The 22,618-nt window shown below is 41.8% G+C and overlaps 1 long non-coding RNA gene across 1 annotated transcript; it reads right to left on the reverse strand.

The window, feature by feature from the left end:
• Window positions 1–8,063: 8,063 nt before the first annotated feature.
• LOC309531403 lies at window positions 8,064–22,432 on the reverse strand. The gene is made up of 3 exons (XR_014219299.1): window positions 22,305–22,432; window positions 20,213–20,256; window positions 8,064–8,348 (listed from the first exon to the last, which is right to left on the reverse strand). It is a non-coding gene; the product is annotated as an uncharacterized lncRNA (long non-coding RNA).
• Between the last annotated feature and the right edge of the window lie 186 nt (window positions 22,433–22,618).

Genomic DNA, 22,618 nt, shown 5'->3' on the forward strand with positions numbered 1-22,618 from the left:
AAGCTGGGCGAGGGGGCGCATAAAGATGTTAAAAAGCATCGGGGAGAGTATCGCACCCTGAGGTACTCCACACACCAAGGAGTGGTGCGATGACAATTCCCCCCCCAAGCACCACCCTCTGTCCCCGACCAGAGAGAAACGAGCACAGCCATTGAAGGACTGTGCCCTGGATCCCCACGTCAGCAAGGCGGTGGTCCAGAAGTTCGTGATCAACCATGTCAAAAGCTGCTGACGGATCTAGAAGAATCAGCAGCTCCGACCCGCCTCAATCCAGCTGTCTACGAAGATCATCTGTTAGGGCAACCAGAGCCGTCTCGGTCTCATGACCAGCGCGGAAGCCGCACTGGAATGGATCCAGAGCCGATGTTTCATCCAGAAACCCACCAAGCTGTTCAGCAACCGCTCTTTTAATCACCTTACCGAGGAACGGAAGATTCGAAACCGGGTGGTAATTGGATAGATCTAAAGGATCTAATGATGTTTTCTTTAAGAGCGGGCGCACCACTGCCTCCTTCAGTTCCCCTGGGAATGTCCCCGTGCCAAGGGACAAATTGATGATATCCCCCAGGAGGGCCCGCACCTCGTCTGGACACGCTCTAATCAGCCAAGACGGGCATGGGTTGAGAGGACAGGTGGTGGGCTTTCCAGCTCGGAGGAGTCTGTCCACATCGGCTGGGGATATCCGGTTGAAGTGGTCCAATACTGGACCCGAGGACAGTCCAGGGGCCTCCAGTTCCTTTATTGTATCCAAATTGGCAGGGAGGTCAGGGCGGAGCAACAAGACCTTCTCCGCAAAAAAGCTCGCAAATGTCTCACAGCTGTGTGTCAAATTGTTATTTAAATTTGGCTGTCCCTCAAGGGACGTTAAAGACCAGTGATAAGAAATACAATTACAAGAATCTAATATATAAAACCTGCTGAAAGAAGGTTTTCAATAGTTTCAGAAAAGAAAATAGAGGCAGATCCCCTCTCTAATATTTAACAGGAGGGAATTTCAAAAGGTAGGTGCTTCCACTCTAAAGGCCTGATTACTATGCTGGACCTCCTGATAAGATGGTATTTCATAGTTTGATCTCTTTCAGTATCACTGGTAGCATGCCTATTTGGCTCAACAAAACCAGGTTTTCTCTCTTGTCACAGAGCACATGTACAAAACCATACAGGAGTGTGATGGGAGTCTGTGCATGCCTTCCACATTTCTATCAAGCTTCCCTTCCAACTGCTCAACTCAAGCTCTGTAAATTAAATAGTTTGATCAAGCAGAGGCAGGGGCAGAAGGGGATCCCTTTTTGAGCCTTAAGATCCTAGGGCTGTATTCATTGTAGCACTAAGCACGTAGTTCCACAATGGAACCTAACCACTCCTACATAATGTTTCCCCTAAACCTGTCCTAGGGATTTCCTCAACCCTTTGAGCAGATTTTGGAGGGGCACCCGGCACATGGGAACTGGGAGAAATCCTATTGCACTAACAATAATATTTCCATGATGGTTTAGCTGAATACGTCCATATTGTTTAATGTGAAAGAAAGGTTAAAATTCAGTTACATTTTTAATAATGGGCAGGTAAGGAGTTATATTCCTGCCAACCTAGCAGTTCGAAAGCACGTCAAAGTGCAAGTAGATAAATAGGTATCGCTCCCTCGGCCAATAAAGCGAGATGAGCACCGCAACCCCAGAGTTGGCCACGACTGGACCTAATGGTCAGGGGCCCCTTTACCTTTTTTAAGGAGTTATATGGTAGGAGTTATGAGGACCTACAGCTTCCCAAGAAACTTGGAATGTTCTTTTTTTGGGGGGGAAAGGAAAACTGAAACTAATTTGTGACAGGTTCATATCTTTCAAAAACTGTAATTACTAACGAGCAATTCTGACCTCCTTTGCATTTAGTATGTGACAGTTACAAGATGTAATAATGATGAATACTCTGTATAATCTGAAAGGAAAGGCAGTACGGTCATAAATAATTAAGTCATAAACATCCCATTGAAATTAGGAGGAATAAGGCAAACCGTTTAAGAATTAATAGGTGACAAAAACACTTCAGTGAAGATACCATTAGAATACTGATGATTTTGTCATTCCTCAAATTTTATGAAATACAAAGATTTACGTATTAAAGTGAAAGAGTCAGTCAGTCAAAAAGAAGTCATGACTTTATCATAAATAAGTGATAAAAGGTAGGCGAGAAGGCACACTTCAAAAAGTAGTATAATTGGAATTTTTTTAAGAAAAGACGCTGGGTGTCTAGATGGAAGAGCAAGAAAAAGAACAAAAAGCATAAAAAGGCAATTTCATGTGCTTCACCAACAAAAGAGAAGTTCAGACAAGGAAAATATTATTAATGAGCACTGAGTCACAAGAAATCTCACCTAAAGAATCAAAATGCAAGTTCTCATAAAAAGAAAGATGCCCCCACATGAATCTAGCAGAAATATAGCGGCACTGAAAAGCCCGATAATGTTCCCCTTCAAGGTGAAAAGGTCATGTCCTTAATAGTTGTAGGGCCATAGTGAGTTCCATAGTGAGTTATCTGAAAATGAGATTTAATTGGGTAAAATCTCCAGCTACATAGTTTTGTGAGAGGTGGTGGGGTGAGAATTCCTGACTATATAGCAACCCTATATAGCAACCTCCTTATCCAGGAGTAGAAAGAAGGTGTCACAGCTCTGTTGATTAATTCAGTTTGTCTGGGCAGAAGTGCAGAGGTAGCAACAATAGCTTTAAAGGAAGAAGGGTGGGAGGAAATCTCAGAACCACTTGAGGAAAGACTATGAATACTGCCCTTAACTCATCATTGGAGTTTCCCAGTGAAGAAGAAAACTCAGTTCCTGGAACTCTTTGAACATACAGAACTGTCCCTTTCAATGGTGACACTTCTGGATGGCAGACATCTGCTTTGATCATTACTGTTTTGCAGCAAAGGAAACCAGTAGAGTGGAATGATTGTTACAGACACCCAAGTAGCTTTACAGCATCATTCATTATGTCTCCATGCTTTCAAGAACACATGGGGACTTGTTATTACATTTATACCCCGCTTTTCTTTCAAGGAGCTCAAGGGGGTGTGCTATCCTGTGAGGTCAGTTGGGCAAAGAGAGAGTGACTGATTCAAGGCCACCCAGTGAGTATCATGGCTAAGTGGGGATTTGTACATCCAGGGCACAAATGTTGAGGCCATTCCTTGCATGTTCCATGAGGTGGGAAAGCAGTTGTGGAGAGGCCTTGAGCACAAGACCATCCTGCAACATTCCTCCTTACTGCTGCAACTATCTCTCAATTCACCCTAGTTCCTGAGCAAGAAGAATCTTTTGAGAATTAATTTTTCACTTAGGAAGTAGCAGCTCACTGCTGAGCAAACTTAGCCTTTTTTAAAACTTAATGCACAATGTTTATTCTGCATTACTGAGATCAAGGCATCCATTTTCATAGGTATTCCATATTAAGAAATGGAATCTTAAGGCCCCCCCCCCTGCACATACATGTTTATGCTATAAGACAGGTAAAAGTTAATTTCAAAAGGCATTATGAATTATGAAATATGACACACTCCTACTTTTGCTTCCAGGCTGCTCTGTCATTATTAATCACTTTGTTCCAAATGAGAGGAAACTGACACTAATCAAAAATTATGCACAAAGATCAGCAAGAAGCAACAACTACCCTTTGAAGCAGTTTTGGACCAGCCATGTCCTGCTCTGAAATTTTAGATAGAGTTTATGTTCTTCTTCTGAAATTGTTCTCACAGGTAAGCAACCAGTGTCCAACAGGAGCTCATAGGAGCCAACTCCTACGAGCCAAGTTCCATTTAGCCCCCCCAATAAAATATCTGAGGGAGCCAACCCCCCATTGAGTTGATGGACATTGCCATTCATATAGTGTGCATGCACCATGTCATGTGACCAATTATGTGGAGTGGGGCTTACCTGCCTCTCCCCCCCCAATATTTTATTCAAGTTGGCACTTGTGAGTGGGATATAGAGGGGTTTGGAGCAGCAGTGATACTCTCCTGGCAGCATTCAGTTAACCAAGCTAGGGTAGGCAGTGGCAGACCTTGGGGTCTCAGCTTTCAGTGGCACCCTGTGCAATGCCAGAATTCAGAGCCCTCCACCTCTTGCACTCCATTCAGTGTCCCTGAGGCTCCATGCTCAGTGCAGCCAAACCAGTTGTGCTCCCCTAAATCTGGCATAGGGCGAAGAAGCATCAGAGTTGGTGCCATGTGTGATCTGGAATTGCTGCACTTTAGCCAATCTATCATTCTTTCAGCATAACACCAGGAGAAGAAAACTGAGCTCCTTTACAGGACTATTTTAAAGATTGCCAAGACAATTGAGATGTATCATATGAATACTATTATTTGTAGCATTGCCATTATATTCCTGTTTTAATAAAATTGACAATTGCTGATTTGCTTGACATTCTATAACAACAAATCATTCTAAGAAATTTCCCAAAAGTTAGCCATACAAGTGAACAAAAATAGTCATTATACTGAAATATTTAGACTACCCTGATTAATTTTTCACAACCCCTTTCTTGATATATGGGGGGAAATTACATGAAATGGGATCTAGTAGTAGCAGCAATAAACAACTTTACCAGATGTTGTCTTTTTGCTAGATGGTTTCATTAAGTGTTTGATGAAAAATTTACATGAAATCAAGCTCATATGAGAATACTTTTTTTAAAGCCCAATCATTTATAGCCTTAGATGTCAGTGATGTGAATATGCCATTAGGCTGTCATACAAAAAAAATATTATGCCAATTTTTAATATGTCCAATTGCATTTTTATTTGCATATTCTAATTAAGCTACTATTTATATAAGCTTCAATATATAGCCATTCCAGCGTGAGAGTAAAAAATAGTCATTCAAACACAATTATATACTTGTCAAAAAGAGTGAATTTGGTGTTAAATCTGTTTCTGTAAAATATGAAGATGTTTGTTATACAAAAGACTTCCTATATATGGAAAACCAAAGAGACATCCTGTCTAGGGTATATGGTTTTCCACATCCAGGAAGTCTTTTGTATGGCTGACAACATAAACTGAAGCTCACCTTTTCAGACTTTTAGATGGTGGATGAAGGTGGGTCTAGGTGGATTGAGATTCAACAAAGAGAGGAGGACCAAGCCTTATGAGGAACAGTTTAAGGAACTTGATGTGCTTAGCCTAGATAAGAAGAGACTGGGAGGTCTCTTCAAATATCTAAAGGGCTGTCACGTGAAGATGGAGCAGGCTTGTTTTCTCCTGCTCTGGAGGTTAGGGTGTGAACTAATGGATTGAAGTTACAATAGAGGAGTCTGTGCATGTCTACTCAGAAGTAAATCCCATTCAGTTCAATGAGACTTGCTCCCATGGGTACAGGAGATTGAAGGCTAACAAATTAATTTAATTGTGTGTCTATATGTATGCAAACCACCTTTTGCTGAAATCAAGGGAGAAAATGAGAATGAGCCAAACTTCAGAAATTAATGTAATATGAGTTTTTAAAATGTTACAATTATTAAATTTATTTTTGTATGCTTTTCATTTTGTTAGTTATGCTTCAAAAAAGAAAACCAATTAGAATTACACAGAGAACATGTCATTAGGACCAGTACAGTCCCCTTCAGTAAATGAATTAAGTCCTTTTTTTTAAGGTCACTGAATAACAAATGAAGACAATCGGGTGTCAGGGAGGTAGAGGGAAGAAACCCTTCATCTTGGCAGTGCAGTCGCGAAAGCATTTCTCAGGGACACATGAAAAATTGCTGTGCATAAGGGCTTCCATAGAAAATCCTCTTATAATATTCAATTGCGTTATCAATATTTTAAGTGTGGATGTAATAGTCACTTATCCAAATGCTGCTCAGCTACCCAAAGCACTCTAAGCTATCATAAAAGATGGAATATGTGCAACTGTAATAGAGGAATATTGCCAGCACAGAATACAAATTCCATTTCTTTAAAAAATCTTTCTATACTTTGTGAAGTCACTTGTGATGTGTTATGCATTCAGTGTAGCTGGTTTTCCCCCTCAACACACACACAACTGATAAATTAAGTGCTAAAATAATTTGCCACGTTTTAAAAAACATGAAGAGTGATAGGAGAAGCTCTCCCATACCTTTGAATATTGCAGCAAAATAATTGCTGAATTTGCTCAGACAAACATAAGGAAACAAAGCGAAGCAACACTTAAAAACAAATAAAAGTGATACCATTCCTCTCCTGATTACAAACTGTTCATGTCGGGAAACTGACCAGATTCATCACTTCTTGACAGAAGTCTCACTTTATATCTCCCAGAGAGCATCTAAGATATACACATTTCTATTCAGAGTTATCAAGTCTATGTTGTGGCCATAGTTTGGATTACTGTGTGCAGTTCTGGTTGCCTCACTTCCAAAAGGATATTGTAGAACTGGAAAAAGGACATCCAAATTGATCAAGGGGATGGAGCAAACTTTTCAGATGTGAAGCATTTGTCAGAATTTGAGCTTCTGACTACACCGAAGAAGATGAAACACCTCTAAGCAGATTGTCTCCATCATCCAACTAACTTAAGAGGCGACAATGACCCAGAACTTCGTTTGGTACCTAAGAAGAGCCTGTGGGCCAGCCCAATGCCCATCTAGTCCAGCATCCTCGTCTCACAGTGGCCAACCAGATGTCTATGAGAAGCACAAAAGCAGAACCTGAGTGCAACAGCACTCTGCCCACTTGCGAGTCCCGGCAACTGGTATTCAGAGGCTCATTGCCTCTGACAGTGCAGGCAAAGCAGAACCATAGAACCATAGAATCATAGAATCATAGAGTTGGAATAGACCACAAGGGCCATCGAGTCCAACCCCCTGCCAAGCAGGAAACACCACCAGAGCACTCCTGACATATGGTTGCCAAGCCTCTGCTTAAAGACCTCCAAAGTAGGAGACTCCACCACACTCCTTGGCAGCAAATTCCACTGTCGAACAGCTCTTACTGTCAGGAAGTTCTTCCTAATGTTTAGGTGGAATCTTCTTTCTTGTAGTTTGCATTCATTGCTCCGTGTCCGCTTCTCTGGAGCAGCAGAAAACAACCTTTCTCCCTCCTCTATATGACATCCTTTTATATATTTGAACATGGCTATCATATCACCCCTTAACCTCCTCTTCTCCAGGCTAAACATGCCCAGCTCCCTTAACCGTTCCTCATAAGGCATCGTTTCCAGGCCTTTGACCATTTTGGTTGCCCTCCTCTGGACACGTTCCAGTTTGTCAGTGTCCTTCTTGAACTGTGGTGCCCAGAACTGGACACAGTACTCCAGGTGAGGTCTGACCAGAGCAGAATACAGTGGCACTATTACTTCCCTTGATCTAGATGCTATACTCCTATTGATGCAGCCCAGAATTGCATTGGCTTTTTTAGCTGCCGCATCACACTGTTGGCTCATGTCAAGTTTGTGGTCAACCAAGACTCCTAGATCCTTTTCACATGTACTGCTCTCAAGCCAGGTGTCACCCATCTTGTATTTGTGCCTCTCTCTTTTTTTGCCCAAGTGCAATACTTTACATTTCTCCCTGTTAAAGTTCATCTTGTTTGTTTTGGCCCAGTTCTCTAATCTGTCAAGGTTGTTTTGAAGTGTGATCCTGTCCTCTGGGGTGTTAGCCACCCCTCCCAGTTTGGTGTCATCTGCAAATTTGATCAGGATGCCCTTGAGTCCATCATCCAAGTCATTGATAAAGATGATGAACAAGACCAGGCCCAAGACAGAACCCCGTGGCACCCCACTAGTCACTCTTCTCCAGGATGAAGAGGAACACTCTAGGATGAAGAGGAACCATCATGGCCTAGAACCATTGATAGCTTTATCTTCAATGAACTTGCCTAATTCTCTTTTAAAGCCATCCATCACTGTTGCTTGTAGGAGTGAACTCCATAGCTTAAACTGGCACTGTATTTTGTCTGTCCCAAATCCTCAGACATTCAGCTTCATTAGATACTCCCAAGTTCTAATATAGCACAAGAGGGATAAAATCTTTTTTCTGTCCTGCACCATACATAACTTTATATACCTCGTGCCCAAACTTTTTTTCAAAGAGGGCCAGATTTGATGAAGTGAACATGCGTGAGGACCGACCGAGGTTCACTGTTTTTTAGGATTGAAGTTGTTGAGCTTTTTTATGATTTTACTCCACAGTTGTTGCAACATTCCTCTTAGGATAGGAAAGCTGCTCTGTTCCCTTGATTGTTACGATTGACTTTATCTGAACCTTTTCCAACTCTACATTGAGGTGAAAGGACCTGCTTGTCTTCTTTCTTCCCATTCCTGCCTCCTTAACAGGCGGTCATTTGATCTCCATTGCCCCCTCATCTTTCTATCTCTGGAAAAAATAAAACCATACAATGGAACACCTTGAAACAAAGCTTGTCTTCAAGACGGAAACCATAAAGAGAACTGACAGGATCAAAAAAGAAGTTCTCTCTTGAGGATTGTCCTACATGCAAATGTAATTGTTTCAGAGATGTTAAGTTAAAGTGGAGCCTCCCTCCCTCTGTGCCCCCACCAGTCTTGTACTTGTCAGCTTTCAGTACTCACACACAGATGTTTCAGGAGTCATTCATGCATGCAGCAATGTAAAACATATTGGGACTAGCTGTTTCAGAATGAGGCTGCCCTCTTTCCCTTTGTGACGGAAGACGTGGTTGTCAGAAAGGAAATGCCTGAAAGACCTCTGTCAGAGAGACTTCTCAAAGGTGGTGGTTCTCTGAGTGAGAAGGATGAGCTTATAGCATACTGGGCAAAGCATATTCAGAACTCTGGTCCAACTCAAATATTACATTATCAGTGTATAGCAGAAGCTTCAGTCCTGTTCAATGAGGACCGATTGAAGTCAAAGGGATTTGAGAGGTCTGTGTGCAAGACTGCAGCTCTAGAACATAGGATGCAATTACATTCCGCACAACCTAGAAAATGTGAATATTGTAGAGACTTTTAGATTGCATTTAGATTACAATACTTTCCATTTTGGCTTTCTTTAAAAAACGAAATGGTGTCCCTCAGTCAAAAATAGCCCCTTTTCTAGTAATGGGTAGGAGAGTGATTAATCACCTCACCCTCTCTTCAATCATTGATGCTCCAATCAACTTCACACCCCTAGGATTTCCCCTTTAAAAAACCACCCTAAAACATCAGAAGATTGGATAACAACCCTGGACTATTCTGCAGAGTTCGTATATTTTGCTCCTTCTCAGCCACTAACCCCAACAATATGGTTGATGAGCTGCTGTGATGAGCCACAGCCTCCTTCAGCGCGCGCGCGCACACACACACACACACACACACACACACACACACAATGTGTGATGATCTCTGTTGCCATTGGCAGGACAGTTTGGACTTGCTTCTCCTCCAACCCCACCCCACCTTCTTCTTATGGAATAAGACTTGAGTTAGAAAGAGGACAGACTCCTGGATTTTTACGCTGCTTTCTGTGCAGCTCTCACTTCTGGCCCAGAGAAGACCAATGAAAGAGCTACAAAATGAACCAGGAAGTCCCTTCTCTAGGCAATGGGTCTTTCTTTATTTTGCCTCTCTAGATATGACTGCTTCTCTGAATGTCACAGAATTATAGAGTTGGAAACAACCATGATGGTCGTCCAATCCCCTGCAATGCAGGAACCTTTTGCCCAACGTGGGGCTCAAACCCACGACCCTGAGATCAAGTCTCATGCTCTCCTGACTATCTCAGGTTTCATTGCGTTTAGTTCCCTCTTTGATGAAGAACAATGGAAAGTGTCTGTGGATTCATTTTTTAAAAAAACCCTCAGCATTTGTGTAAAACACTGTGTGCTCTTTTTGCCTTGTATCTATGCCACTTTCAGGTCAAGAGGCTGGCTTTTGTAATAAAATAAGAACTGGGGGCGCAGCCAGGGCAGCGTAAGGGCAGTGGGTGGCATTGTTTGAACAAAGCCACATAGCAACTCTACTAGAAAGAAAGAAAAATCTACTTCAATATGCAGGGGCTGGGCTCAAGTTTTCAGGGGGGAATGAAGAGCTAATCCTTAGCCTGAGCATCTCTCTCTGTGTGTTTGCCAACTCCGTTATGTGTGAAATTAAGGGCAATGTAGGAAAGGAATGCATTTTCAAGTTTTTGCTTTCCAAGGACAATGATAGAAATAACCTTTTGGTGCCACCCACATTGAGTTTTAGGATTGCTCATTACAAGACCCTAATGCAAAATGCATAGGTGTTATTTAGTAGCAGCAAATACAACAGTCATTAACAAAGGAGATCAGAAGGAAGTCAATGCAGTAGAAATAATTCATGAAAACAACTTGTCCTCTACAGCAGGCCCAGCTGTCCTGAACTGCTGTAAGAAAACTGCAGCCGAGACAGATAATTAAAAGGAAAATTGACTGGGAGTTGATATAAAATGCAGGCCCCTCACAGAGGAAAACAAAATCGAAGCTTCTGTTTTCCCCTTTGCTTTCTTATATCTTCATAGCCTACTGTGCTTAGTTTACTCACTAGTTTTTCTTAGTGAGCCTGCAAGTTCCACTGAGGTGATAAACTTGTACCACTCCAAATTGCAGATGGAGGACACTCATAGGATTGAATATTGTAGCATGCCACCCCAATCTCTGAGCAGTGCAAGATTCCAGGGGATCCAGGCACACATTCAGGATTTTTGTTTCCTTCGGAATGAGGTACAACAGAGACTGTGGTGTCTTTATGCTACATGGGTTTTTTTTACACACACATATATACAACCTGAGTCTATGATGGAGGGGTTCACCAGCATTAATATCACAAGATAGTCTTGCTCCCCAAAAAGCCACAGCCTTGGATTTAAACATCGCTATAACTCTCTGGCTTCCCAGCCTGTTGCTTCTAGCTTCTAGTTCTAACTACCAGCTAGTTGAAGAAGGGGCCCTGCACATTTGCCCTCTGGTCCTGAGCTGTTTCCTCTGTTCACTTAATGGCCCATTATCTAGCCTATCAGCAAACCAGGAATTTAAATCTTCACTTATGTTTTAACATTTGCTGGATTCAGGGATTAGAAAGGTCTCGGCATACAGCCTACTCCCCCTCCCCCCTAAAAAAACCCTCATAAATTGCTCCTCTACACAAACATTTTCCCTCATAGGAAAAAGAAAAAAACATATTAGGAGAGAAAAAAGAAAGGAGGAGAGAATGTGTGTAGCTCCTTCCCACAATGTCCACACAGCCTCCAATGCTAGGCCCAGCAGTTGCTTCCCTGACTTTACTATATTGAGCTGAAAGGGGGGATTCCAAGTGTGTTTGACTGAACACATGTAGAATCCCATGCATGTAGAATCAGGAACCCCATGCATTGAGGCTCCAGATCTAAGCATGTTCATGTGAAGAATTCAGCTTCAACACTTCCACCCAATGTGCAAAAGTCGGAGACAACTCATGGTGGGAGCTGGGGCATGCACATTGCCACACCTCTCTCAATGTATTTTTAAGAACACCACTTGAATAAGGCTTAGAAGTCAGGGAGGAGAGTTTTCCTGCCACATCAGTACAACAGTTTCCTCAGAGTTTCATTCATTATTGGCTTATTTTCTACCTTCTGTTGGCAAGTCAGTGATCTTGACTTGCTGGGGATTAATTTGAATAAAATTAGGTTTTAGGTTTCATTTAGGAGAGCAGGGTCAGCGTATCTCCTTCTGCATGGCATCCCATCAGTTCCAACTTCTCCAGCACATCACCTGCTCCTTGAGGAGGCAGTAGCTAATTAAATCTCTAATTCTTATTTACACTATTTTTGAAGAAGCTAGCTTACACATAAAAACAGTGTATTTTTCCACAGCAATTCCTAGAGTGTGATGATTCTTTTTTTTTTTAAGAATCCTGCAAGGTATACAATGAATATTCATTGTGAAGTTAGGTTATGACACCCACATCTTTTCGCAGAGCTTTAAGGGTGAACTTAAAGGATGACAGAGGGATCAAATTATGTACCTGTAAAAGCAATGAGTTTCATTTTAACAGATATATACTTAAGCTGCCAGGGATGGGTTGATTAATGTAGCACCTCAGTGGATTTATGGTTTCCCTCTAAGTAGCACCAAGCAATATTTTATGCCAAAAACATGCAACCGGATTGATCTTCCTGTAGAAAAATAACAAAACAAAACAAAAAAAACCCTCACCGCTATGGCTAATCTTTTGATCCTGTCAACGGAATGAATTTTACTTATGCTGTGATGGGCAAAAAAATGAGAGAAGCTCTTTATAAGAATGCAGAACATATTCCTCTGTATTTATATAACTGTAATACAGTTTAGGACATACTGTTAAGGAGAGTAATCTGCAAATATTGTGATAATTTATTAATCATAATGTGATTGTGTACTTTGGATATACAGGCAGGTAAAAATCATGTCATCTTTGGGGGGGGTTACCTACTGCAAATTAAACTGTTGATCTATATTTCTGCTGCTGCTACTCTCAGTGTTACTTTAGGAACACAGGAAGCTGTGTTGTACTGAGTCAAACCATTGGCCTATTTAACTCAGTATAGATGACACTGACTGGGAGTGGCTCTGAAGTATTTCAGGCATGGTTCTCTCCCAGAGAAGCAGGAGAAGCCGGGGATTGAACCTGGACCTGCATGCGAACCAGATGTTCAACCCACTGACGCACAGTTCCTATTCCAATCTTGGCCCATCAGGGGTTCAAGTTGGCTTCTGGGGCCATTTCCACAAAACCACACCCTCTTGTACATCAGCTGACATCAGTCATCTGATGGGCAGGGGCAGATGGTCTAATTCTGCTGGGTGCTTCTTCACCAACACATTCTTTGCAGGGAACATCCTTACAAAGCAGACGCTCGCAGCCACCAGGATTGCACTCTGATCATCCATTATGGCATATAGATTAGAGCAGCACATGCGTGTTTATTTAAAGCTTCTAGGTAAAGCTCAGGAAGGCTAATATATTAAACGACGAGCCTCACTTACATAGATGCTTCTACAAAGGAGAGACACTTGCAGGAAAAAAATACATTTTGAAAGCAAAAAGGTGGATGGATAAATATTTTAACAAATAAAATCTGAGTGCAGTCTTATACCCTATGTTGTGACAGAAAAAAATTCTTAAACTGCATTTTCTTAAGACGTATTATAGGATCTAGGGGCTCAGCTCTTAAAAACTGTCATATGATATGGATTATTTAACTTGTTCACATAATTTAAAAGTTAAACATTAATCTGACATATGGGGAGGTGTTGTTCACTACTTGCTTATCATGCCACATATTTTTTTATATTCCACCTGACATTCATAGAATTACTAAATATAAAGTTAGGTATGTAAGGCTACATACTCAAAAGCAATGATTATAAGAAAAGTAAGTAAGAAATAAGGTTTTTTTAAAGCAACAACAGCAACACTGCAGTGTCTTTGCTGCAGCAACACGACAGAGGGTCTCATGACATCTGGACTATGAATACATTTATCAGGGCTTAGATGTGAATGGACTAGAATCATAGAATCTTAGAGCTGGAAGGGTCCCAAGGGTCATCTAGTCCAACACCCTGCAATGCAGGAATCCCAGCTAAAGCATCCATGACTCTCCAAGGAAGGAGAGTCCAGCGCCTCTCATGGGAGTCTGTTCCACTGCCAAACAGCTCTTACTGTCAGAAAGTTTTTTCGAATGTTTCGTCGGAATCTGCTCTCTTGCAACTTGAAGCCATTGGTTTGAGTCCTACCCTCCAGAGGAGGAGAAAACAAGCATGCTTCTTTTTCCATGTGACAGCCCTTAAGGTATTTGATGATGGCTATCATATCTTCTCTTTTCCAGGCTAAACATACTCAGCTCCTTCAACCGTTCCTCATAAGGCTTAGTTTCCAGACTCTTGATCATCTTGGTTGCCCTCCTCTGCTTGTCAACATCCTTCTTAAATTGTGGTGCCCAGAATTGGACACAGTATTCCAGGTGTGGTGTGACCTGGTGTGTACTGGATCTTAACAAGTTTTTTTTTATGACACAAACTCTCTGCAAGTATTTTAATTGGCCACACTATTAACTCTCTTAGGGGAACAAGCACTATTAAGCTCCATCCCTGTCACTGTCACCCTCCATGACAATGAAGTGTTTGATTCCTATTCAAAACCTGTGTGATTTAGAATCACCCATGATTATAGTGGGAACTGTGGATAGTGACATTGTTGCAGGGACAGAGCTTAGTTTATTCATCTCTCCCAAATGATGCTACCCACATGGGGATTATATTGCCCAATGACAACAATATTGATTAGAAGATTCGCAGATTAGAGGCTGGTGCAAATAAATGCTTAACACATGGAAGAAAGTGAATTGTTTTTGTATAGTTGTTCACTACGCAGGGTGGGTAGGGGTGGACAAAAAACAAAAATGCTGTTGGGCTGGTTTGTCACAGAATGGAAAGAAAAATCCTTTACATTCCATGTGACTTTTTAAAGACAAAGGTGTGTGTGTGTGTGTGTGTGTGTGTGTGTGTGTGTGTGTGTGTAATGAATGCACTAACAAAAGCACACACACTTATGTGGGGGTCTGAATTGAAAGTGCTTGTGGTCCAAAGACTTCTCGCCTTCCATCTTTTATTATTTCTAAAGAGTAATTTCACCCTCCTAAAAATGACAACTTGGAATGCAGGGCTTCTGCCACTGTGTACATTGAAAACAATGTAGAAAGTCCTGCCGGGAGCAACAACTCTTGATAGTATGCTGTTGCTCTCACAGGGAATTTTATGCAGTTTGCATTCAATTCCCTTTTAGCATCTTAGGAGTGATTGAACATAACATATGTAAAAATATATAGGTAAAATACATAAAGCATGCAGACTGTACATAAAATATGAACAATACACAGAACTCCCCCTGAGAGAAAATGGCACACTTTAAAACCTGTTGCTCCTAACAGTACTTGCTACATTGATTTCATTGTGTGCTGGAGCTCCTAGCTTTAGCTAGTGATACACACTCTTAAAGGTAAAGGGACCCCTGACCATTAAGTCCAGTCACAGACGACTCTGGGGTTACAGCCCTCATCTCACTTTACTGGCCGACGGAGCTGAAGGTGGCTTTTGACAGTATCTCTAGAGAGCTGCTATGGGAAAAATTAGCAAAGTGGGGAATAGATAAAAGGCTGTTGTGGCTTATGGTCAAATTACATGAAGGGACGGTCGCGAGGGTGAGGTTAACACCCGAGGGCGATCTCACAAACTCTGTACCAATAAATAAGGGGGTACGACAAGGGTGCATCCTTGCCCCCTATCTCTTTAACCTCTATATTAGTGATATCATCATCAATTTCTTTATTCGACCGATAGTCAGAGTTAAAACATTACACAATAATTAAAAACTATAACATCATAGGGGGTACATAAGTAAGGTAGGGCCACAGTACTAGACCTCTCACAGATAACCCACGTCAAAGCATTCAGTTATACGTTTCCGACACTTGAGTGCCAGGAAAAGAAATTTAGCCACTGACAAGGTTGTTTTCCCAGAAGACTTATTTAGCAGATATGCTGTCTGCTTTCCTCTTTGTCGGGAACTGAGCTGGGGTAAGTATGGAGTTATAAGATACTGTCTTAAATCGTTGTAGAAGGGACAGCTCAATAAAATGTGCTCTGTGGATTCTACCTCACCCAATGCACAGTGGCATAATCTCTGGTCATACGGGACTCCTCCATATCTTCCCTTCAGGACCGCCGAGTCAAGAACATTCAGCCTAGCCGCAGTAAATAGTCTGTAGTATTCCACATAGTGGATATCCGCCAGGTAGTGAGCTGGAGCAGCCTGATACAACTGCTCCCCCAGAAACAACCCAGGTTTCACACGGGCTATGTCCTCCTGTCTGGCAATATCCCTTAATCTTTGCGCGATCACCGCCTTTGCGTGGCTATACGTCATGGACTCTATATAAAGGGAGGACAACCCGCACTTCTGCACTTCCTCCACTATCTCCTCTTCCCATGGAGATTTAAAGTTATCCCTCAGAATCAAGGGGGCCAAACCCACCGGTCTGAAACAGAGCTTGAGCCATAGCCATAACTTCGCTTTCAGGGCCACATACCTAAAGGCTTGGCAACCGGTTTCCAGTCTCATGATCGCGCATGCCACGGAGGGGGGGATCCTGAGTATGACCCTGAGGAATTGGGTTTGGATAGATTCCAATTTTTCAAAGTCCCTACGTGAGCCCAAGGCAATGCCCACCAGCAGAAGAGGGAGGACTTTCATTTTAAAGAGTCGTAAGGCAACATTGACAGTTTGTGCCTGTTTCTTATATTAGTGATATGAGAACTCCCCTAGTTGAGGCCCAATCCACTATTCATGCACCCAGGCTTGCAGACTATCGCTGCCCTTTATTATTGTATGCGGACGATGCGGTGATCCTCTCATATTCAAGAATCGGTTTGAGGAGGGCCTTTAAGATCTTCTCGTTATATTGCCAAACAAATTTACTTACTATTAACCATTCCAAATCTAAAGTCCTAATTTTTTCCAGGAGTCGTAAATTGTATAGGTGGGAACTCGAGGGGAAGCCAATTGAACAAGTCTACAAATTTCAATATCTAGGAATTTACTTACAGCATAATATGGGATGGAAGGCGCATATCACATACTTACAAAATAAGGGCAAAGCCCTTATCTACGCTCTATTACGCTTTTTCTTTACAGAGGGGGCTATGCATGTTCCATCTGCCTTAAAATTTATAGTGCAAAAGTGGTTGCAACTATGGCCTATGCGGTCCCTTTATGGGGCGCTTTTGTAAACCTTATGCCGCTGGTGACATTGCAAAATCTTTTTCTCAGACGCCTTTTGAAACTACCCTCCTGTGTAAGCAATTCTGCTATTCGCTTAGAACTTAAGACCCCCTCCTTAGAGATCCTGATGTGGAGACATGCTTTTAATTACTGGCTGTCCCTTTGGCATAAATTGCCCAATTACCATCTTATTCAGTGTCTTTGGAGAGATGAATTTACCAGCCCATGGGCAACAAAAATCCATTCCAAACTGTTGACATATGGAATCTCTCCTTCCAATATACTAAATTTAGATCTAATTACAGCAAAAAAGGTCATCAAACAAAGATTGGAGGAGCTTGATTTGCAAAAATATCTTACTACAGGTGGAGGTACATGTTCCCCGATAAACCAGGGCATTACATTTATGCCCCAGATACCTCAATATTTGTCTACCTTGTCGATTGCGTCACATAGATTCGCTTTTGTTAGAGCCAAATTTAATGTGTTCCCCTCAAATGTGCTGAACAATAGATTTTCTAATGGTAAAACCTCTGTTTTATGCACATGTGACAACAAATCAATAGAATCCCTTCATCATATCTTGTTTAATTGTCCTTTATATATTGTTCCCCGATCAAGGATTTTGAGTTCAATTATTTTGGAAACTCTTGCAAAACCACCTGAATCACATCTAGCCTATCTACTCCAGGACATTGATTCTTATACAACATTACAGGTTGCCAGATTCCTGAATTCAGTTCTTTCATATAAAAGACTTCATGGAATGCTGCATGACTATTAAAATCTAGTAAACTCTATCCACCACCTTTATAATCAAGGCCACAATATGGTACATCTAGAGATTGTATGTAATGTGAAGGAGAGTATGCGTTGAAATATTTTAGTTGCTATTTTATTTATTGATTGGTTTTTACCTTGTGGGCTTATAGCTGAATAAAGTATTACCTATCTGGCCGACGGAGCTGGCATACAGCTTCCGGGTCATGTGGCCAGCATGACTAAGACACTTCTGGTGAAACCAGAGCAGCACACAGAAATGCCGTTTACCTTCCCACCGGAGTGGTACCTATTTATCTACTTGCACTTTGATGTGCTTTTGAACTGATAGGTGGGCAGGAGCTGGGACCGAGCAACGGGAGCTCACCCCGCCGCAGGGATTCAAACCTTAGGTGGGTTTAATTACTTTTTCAAGAAGACATGAAGACAGGATTTATTCCCTGCTTTCCCTTTCCTGTCAAACAGCAGATTGTTAATGTCCAAGACGACTACATTTTGGCAACATTGACTAAGTAAGCTTGGTTAAGCAAGATGTTCCCAGCCTATTTCTAATGAGAGATTTCAATGCCAGAGTTGGGAGTGATCACAATGCATGGGACAACTGCATTGGGCATTTGAGTATTGGCAGCATGAATGAGAATGGACAAAGGCTGCTTGAGATGTGTCCATATCACAGCTGCTGCATCATGAACATGTTTTTCTCTACTAGGTCGAAACAGCAAGTGTCCTGGAGACATCCAAAGTCAGGTCACTGGCACCAGAGGAGCTTGATTGTCACCATGCAATTGACACTGAACTATGTTTGTGTCACATGGCTATCACAATGCTGACTGTGACGCAAATCACTCCCTGTTGGCAAGCAAGGTCCATCTCCTGCCAAAAGGACCAATACCACAAACAAGAAAGTGTGGTCAAATCAACATTGCCAGAATACCTGAACTTTGTGGACTATATTCTGCCTTGGTTAGACCACACCTGGACTACTGTGTCTGGTTCTGAGCACCACAATTTAGGAAGGTTGTTGACAAGCTGGAATGTGTGCAGAGGAGGGTAACTAAGATGATCAAGGGTCTAGAAGCCAGGTCTTATGAAAAATGGTTGAAGGAGCTGGGTATGTTTAGCCTTGAAAAGAGGAGTTTGAGAGGAGATTTGATAGCCATCTTCACATATCTCAAGGGAAGATGGAGCAAGCTTGAGTTCTCCTGCTCTGGAGCGTGGGGCTCATAGCAATAGCTTCAATTTACAAGAAAGGAGATGGCTGCCAAGCAATAAGTTAAGTAAACAGATATGCAATTGGCTAGTATTCTCATAGTTTGAAAATATTATTAAATAAAGAATGATTAGGAGTTGTGTCTAACATTAGTCATACTTTGGTTCATTAATTTAAATGGGCCTACTCTAAGTAGAACTTGGCTACAACCCTGTGGCTGCAATCCTGTATACACCTATCTTACTTTAAGATAAGTCCAACTGGAGCCACTGGAACTTACTTCTGAGTAGACATGTATAGAATCCCACTGTACCTGCTCAAATGTTTGAAATTCCTGCATTGAACTCCCAGTTTAATTTAATGGGCACCCATGGTTAATGCTGCAAATGTGTATTAAACGTGAAGAATAGCATGATTGATTTAAAAAATTATTCATGTCTTCTCATTTTATGTGTAAATAAAATATATTTTCCTCTAATTTAACAGGACATTGCTTCTTCTTCTTCTTCTTCTTCTTCTTCTTCTTCTTCTTCTTCTTCTTCTTCTAAAAAAAACATTCTGCAGTGCAGGTAAGATTAAGATATCATTTATAGTGGAGTGAAACTGGGATGATTTTTTTATTTAAAAAAGTGCAAGTCTCCATAATTAAAATCATATTGCTAATTACTATAGTGCTTAGAAAAATGCTGTTATTGTTTTCAATTAGTGGTGATGAAACTAGCTGGAAGAATTTATAAAGGCAGAAGCTGTAAAATGGCTGTATTTTGTCTAAGGGATTCTTTGTAATAAATGGCTAGCTAGCCAAAATTAAATAGATATGACTGGCTCTTCTTAGGGCAAGAAAGGATTTTATAGGACATGATGCCTCAAAGTGCCAACATTCATATTCCACAGTAATATCAGCAGATTGAAGCCAGGGCACCATTCCAGAAATTATAACGGTTCCTCTCGAAAGAGGTAGCATTCACTCTCATAGCAAAACTTGTAGACTAATATATCTTTGTGGGAAAGGGCCCCAAGTGGGTATTTCCATAAGCAAAGCACCAGTGGTATTTGATTCACAGTATCTATTTTCATACAAATATCTACCACCCATCTCTATTTATGCCATTTTCTGAGATAGCTATGTGAGTGAGCACAGTGACACAAAAATTATTACCATCATAACAAAAATATATTGGTAATATAAGCAGTGATGGAGATGAAGATTTGTTTGCTGCATGAGCAGAGAAGGCATCACAAGTTGCTAATTGATACCAGAATAGAATGACTTTAGTAGTTTGCTTGGTTTCTTGACAGGCGGTTTTTTAGGTATGAATCTGCAAACTCATAAGCCACCGGTAATATCCAATTTTTTTGTCTCCAGTGGCTGGAAGGCACAAACTCATGCAGAATATCTATCTATATATCTCCCATTCATTTGGCTCCATGAAAGATAAATGAATGGAATGCAGCACAAAACCTAAACTTACCTGTTAAACATGAAGGTTTTGAGCAAATTTCTTTTCACTGAGCCCTGTGAAATAAAACAACTTAGTTATTCTCTTTATATCAGTGCCACATCACACGTATTATGATCCCAACAGCTCAGAGGAAAATAACTGACATCTGTGGCAAGATGATTTCTGTCAGACTGTTTTATGAAGTAGGGGGTCAGACCCTTTCTGTTAGATCAGCTGATAAGACAGCTTTAGTAATCTACTTATCCGATAATATCTATAAAGGGAGTGTGAGTAGTTAAGGAAAGGAAACATAAGACATTTCAAAAAACTAAGTTATTGCCCTGTTTCCTTCAATGCCTTCTATATTTACAGAAAGATAAAGTATTAACTTACCTTGATCAAACTACACACTATGCCATTTGTGGTGCAATTGTCATTAGTACCATGCCATACAGAGTGCAGTTCAACACTTACCACCATCTGCCTCAAACCAATGATAATAAATCAACCAATAGTGTTTCACTCATGGCGTAATTGCAGTGGGCCAATTATAAAACAAAAGTTTGAGGCAGAAAGTTGATAAGCACTATTCATTACCCAGCATTAACTGTCACATTTTTTCCTACTTAAGCAGGTCTTCTAAATAATAAGTGCAGACTTACAGACACCACCAATATCTTGAATAATGTCCAGGAAACAGCAGAAATTATAATAATTGTCAAGGAACTGCCATCGGCTCAGGGGCGAGAGGGGAAAAGCTGGATGGATTACAGAGAGCCCCCAAAGATCGTGGGAAGCAGCCCCTCCTCAGCGGAGGAGAGTAGCCACGCCTCTAGTGGAGAGGAACTGCAGGGCTCGCAGGAGGCGAGGCGGTGCCAGGACACCTTGCCTGAGCAAAGAGGGAAGGAGAGAGGTCCTCTGTTACCCACGCCCTCCTTGCTTCCGCGTAGGCTTCCGCGTAGGCTTCCGCGCAGAGAGGGGAAGCGCAGACTGGGTGTTAAGAAACTACTCTGCTGGGGAAGGTTTAAGGACCGCCCACTTTCAGATTCTGCCAGTGAAAGAGCAAGCCACGGAACAGTGGCGCTCTGCATGATGAAGGTTTTTTTGGCACCAATAACAAGGCTTTACAACAGACCAGGGAGGCATTTGCCTGATTGTTCTCGAGCAACCCCCTGATACCCTTACAGCAATCTGAGAGTCCCTGATGTTGCTCGAGGGTAGCCATGTGAAGGCAGCACAATGAGCCAGGCCGGACCAGCCGCGGAGACGGAGCAGGAAGCTATGGTGCAAGGGCTAATTGAGAGGAACTTAGACCTTGAGGCACACATTGCTGTGCTGTCAGCCCAGGTGAAGGAGAGGCGAGCACAGGATGGTCAGATCAGAGCCACCCCGATCAGAAGGAAGGTCCCAGGGCTAGTGAATAAGTTTGGAGGAAAGCCCCAAGATTACAACACGTTCCGGACAGAGATACAGTATGCGTTGGAATTACAAGAAGGGGAGTGTGCTAGCAACTGAGAGAAAGTTGCAACAATAATGTTAAACTATATATTTACATGCATCTAATCTAGCTAGAAACCATTACTTTGGAAATACAACACTTTGGATTCCATGAGAAATATCTCAGATATACAACTCTACAGTTCTTCTCCAACTTGGGTTTAAATACATTTTCCCTAGGGTTCCTTGGTCCACTCTAGAAAAATACACAAGACCTCCAATCAGTAGCAGATGGCCAGGGAAGGCGGGGTGTCAGCAAACACCTAATTTCCAGTTATCCATGTCACTACTGCATAATGGAATAGAAAGATGGAGGGTCAAGGAACAGTATCGTGGATACATGCCAGCAGGAGTGCTGGGTCAGTTCAATCACTCCACCACTCCAATCTCACCACTGGCCTGCAGCATTCTGCATTGTCCATAAGAGATGCTCAACATGGAGAACTTTACGGTAGTGTACACATGAGGTTACCAGCACATGTGACCCAGTGGCAAATCAATCCTTCTCCAGGTGAGGGCACAGTTGATGTATTAGCTTAAGTAGGTGATAAGGGCTGTTTGCCATAGAGGTCACCTGGGCCTCTATGGACAAAGATGGTGCAAATTGCACTCCTAAACTGCATACCTGCTGCTTCAAAAGGGAATCCAAATCCAAACTTGTTGATTCTGGGAACAACTCAGCCACAATGCCACTGTCCTAGCAGGATTCATCTTCAGTCTGGGGTCTCTCAGTCTGTTCTTAATTCTTCTAAGGTAAGAAAGAGCAAAAGACAAGCCCCCCCCAACCCCAATATAATTAATATGGATTTTGGAGATTTAATTAAACTAATAAAGGTATTGTCTGATATGGATTGTGGAGAAAAGTGACTTCTTATTACTTTATCCTCAAAAGCCATACCTGTTTGTCTATATTTTGACAGGCTTAATCCACTCTGGAGG

Source organism: Podarcis vaucheri, assembly GCF_965113315.1.
Source record: "Podarcis vaucheri genome assembly, chromosome: 4".
Lineage (NCBI taxonomy): Eukaryota > Metazoa > Chordata > Lepidosauria > Squamata > Lacertidae > Podarcis > Podarcis vaucheri.